Source organism: Sinocyclocheilus anshuiensis, unplaced genomic scaffold, assembly GCF_001515605.1.
Source record: "Sinocyclocheilus anshuiensis isolate Anshui unplaced genomic scaffold, SAMN03320099.WGS_v1.1 scaffold881, whole genome shotgun sequence".
Classification (NCBI taxonomy): Eukaryota; Metazoa; Chordata; class Actinopteri; order Cypriniformes; family Cyprinidae; genus Sinocyclocheilus; species Sinocyclocheilus anshuiensis.
Window position 1 is genome coordinate 1423954 of NW_015558695.1, and position 3699 is coordinate 1427652.

General features: G+C 36.6%; 1 pseudogene; it reads left to right on the plus strand.

Moving 5' to 3' along the window:
* The first annotated feature begins 836 nt into the window (after positions 1 to 836).
* LOC107681371 (keratin, type I cytoskeletal 18-like) lies at positions 837 to 3281 on the plus strand (annotated as a pseudogene).
* The last annotated feature ends 418 nt before the right edge of the window (positions 3282 to 3699 follow it).

Here is a 3699-nt window from a genome sequence, read left to right on the forward strand (position 1 = left end):
GTGTGTGTGTGTGTGTGTTTGTGTTAATAAAATGTAATTGGTGGTTATGTGAACATTAGATAAGAAATTCTACTGAACTAAATGCTGCTTGGGTCTTCACAAAAGACAAGAAAGGAAGACAACCACATTTTATAACTGACTATTAAATAATATAAGTTGTGATAAGACCTTTTGCTGTGAAAGTCGGCATCTTTGATATTTATTTCAGCCACTGTGATTTGTGAGAGTCATTCATAGATATCGTGAGAACAGAAAAAAGAGGCTTGACTTTGGTAATTTGTTCTGGCAGACAGCAGTCAAGGAGCTCCTGTACGATGTTGTATGAACATAACAATTTTATATAGGTTGTCCATGTTAGGACTTATCTGAAATAAGATCTTCCCAAATTGAAATGGATTCTAAAAAACATATTGCTCAAAAAGTACCAAGTGAGGTCAGGTGAGTAGGGTATAGTTCACCCAAAAATGAAAATTGTCATAATTTACTTACCTCATGTTGTCCCAAATATGTGTGAATTTCTTCCTTCTGCAGAACACAAAAGAAGATACTTTAAAGAATGTTTCCGATGTGTTTGTCCACACAATGAATGTCCAAAATAGCTCCGTTTAGTCCAAAGTTCCCTATAGCTAAAAATTTGAGGGATCCCAAAATATAACCCTGTGGAACCTCAGATTGAACTGACTTTCATTTTGTGGACAAAATAAACAAACAAACACTTTGCAATTTTCTAAATATCTTCTTTTGTGTCCTACATAATCAAATTCATTACCCAGTTAATACTATCATAACACTAAGCAGTGGGTAGGGTGGAAGTCCAGAGTCTAAAGATAATAGAAATGTGTCTACTACTTGTTAACTGCAAAACCATAAAAATCTCATACCTCTCAGAACCAGCAGTTGCATCTGATCTCCGTTTCATTAAAGATCTCTTCTCTGCAGAAAATTGAGCAAAATGCAAAACTTCAGCATTCAGAACAAAAGAATATATAGAATGTCCTCAGAGGATCTCAACATGCTAAGGCCCACATTTTACTCTTGGAGAAGTGCAGGGAATAGGGGTTCCTAGTCTAAGGACATATTTGGATCTACCACTGTACAAATGGGGACTGTTGGAAATGCTGGAAATGAAAAGGTTACCATGCAAATCCTGAATGAACGTCTTGCTTCCTACCTGGAGAAATTTAGGAGCTTGGAGAAGGCCAACAGTGAGCTGGAGGTGAAAATCCACCAGGTTCTGGAGAAAAAAGGTCCAGACACTAAGGACTACAGTCACTAGCAAGCCACCCTTGATAAATTACGCAAAGAGGTATTTTCTGTCCATTGGAATACTAGTTTCTAACAATTTTGTCCTGTGTACTAAATTATTGTCCAATGACATCCACAAAAATTTTTCATAGATGTGTAGCACCTGCTACCCTTAAATTATGATTTTGCTTTAATTTTAATTAGACATTAATGCTTGCACATTACTATAGTGTGAATTGGGTGTAATGCACAGGTTGCAGGTTCAGTTCAAAGTAAGGATGACTCAAAAACTGGACTTTGAACGTGCCCTTGAGTAAGGAATGTAATTAATTATTGAGAAGCGGCTTCTTTATAGTGCCCTTAGATAATGAACTAACAATAGACTTTATTGTACCTATTTTGGTTATGTCCATTTAGATCTTGAAGATGGCAATGAGCAATGCAAATGTGAGTCTTCAAATTGACAATGCCAAGTTGGCTGCCGATGACTACAGGATCAAGTAAGTTGGTTTTAAAGACTCAATGAAATCAATGTATGTTTTGTGGGATTTATTCCATGTCCATTAACTTTGAGCCCATCTATGTGTAAATAACTATATGCACATGTGCAAGCTGGACAATATAAACTTGCTGCAGATATATACATTTAAAATATAGAGTCTTTCTTTTCCAGGAAAATTAACCAAACATATTAGCGATTCATCTTGGGTCAAGTTTTGTCCAGTGACAAAACTGAGAACACCACCCCCCGACCCCCTTAATGCAACATTCCACTGACTAGTAATATTAAGAAACAATAATTCCCATTAATGTAATGTGTCTATAGGTAAGAAAATGAGCTACAGCTAAGACAGTATGTTGAAGCAGACATAAATGCATTGAGAAAGATGCTGGATGACACCAGTGTTGCACGACTGCATCTGGAAAATGATGTTGAAGGATTGAAAATGGAGCTTATCGAGTTAAAGAAACAACATCAGCTGGTAAATGCATTTGATTATACTACACATAAAAAGGATATTAAATTACAATAGATCAGAGTGCAGTAGTTCACAAACAGGAGAGTACCCAAGATATAACCCTGTGGAACCTAAAATCTCACAATTTTTAAGAAGTGCCAGAACTATATAGTCAAATCAACCGGTCAGGAGTGCAGGTGGATGTTGATGCTCCCAAGGGACAGAACCTGGCAAAGATCATGGAGGAGATGAGAGCCAATTATGAAAAGATCGTCCTAAAGAACCAGGAGGAACTGAAAACTTGGCATGAATCAAAAGTGGGGCATAATTTCTCTTTGCAAATTTTACACATTATTTATGCTCTAAAGACAACAGAGAATTAAATTTCTTTCTTTTTTTTTTGCACAGATCATCGTTGTACAGGTTTAAGTGACCGAGAATGTGGAAGCATTGAAAGAAGCCAAAACACAAGTCAGCGTGAGCCGCAGGCAGATGCAGCTTTTGGAAACAGAGCTGCAGGCTCTAGTTGGAAATGTAAGAGATTCTGCCCGGACACCTTGATGCAGCGCTCCACTTTTGAACATTTCTCATTAGCATTTATTTATTTATTTTGGACTTTTCTTACAGAGAGCATCTATGGAAGAAGCCCTTAATGAAACAAAGTTGCGATATGGGATGCAGGTGGAGCAATACAATGGCATCATTTTGCTGAGAGAATCTGAGCTTAAACAGCTGCGTGCCGACATTCAAAGTCAGACACTGGAGTATCAGGCCCTGTTCAACATCAAGATGGAGCTTGAAGCTGAGATAGCCACCTACAGGAGACTTCTGGATGGAGAAGAACAAGAGTGAGCTTTATACTTTTTGTATCATACATTTTGAATATGCCTGTTTGTTCTTTAGAAAACTTGATCTTGATGTTAAAAAAATATTTTACAGATTAGAGAAAGAATCCATCAGTACAACATTACAGACTGTCACCCAGACACTAGTGGATGGAAAAATTGTCCTCCAGCTCGAGTACTATCAAAAAGTGATATAAACAAACATGAGATCATTACTGTTCATGAAAGACAACAGCACAAGCCAATATCTCAAAACCACTATAAATATTTTGAATAAAATATTAAAATTAAAACTTAGTAGTATTTTCTTTGAATCAGAATATGAACACGTTGTTGGAAAGCACCGCTCTCTTAATTCAACCCATACAGTGTATCTCTACTCGAACTTTGTTGTTTCAGCAATGTCAAAGTTTCATTGTCATGTTATGACAAACTGGACCCTTAGGATCTAATAAGCATTTTCAACATGTCATCACAATAAAAGAAAACAGTAAGTGGTGTCTGACTAAAACATTCCAACAGTCATTCATAATGAAAGAGCAAAATGAAAACAAAATTAAGGTCTTATTTTGTACTTCAAACTAACAACTAACAATCAACCTAAACTAAACTAAGTAAACTAAGCTCCCTTGTCCTGACAGGTCTACTTT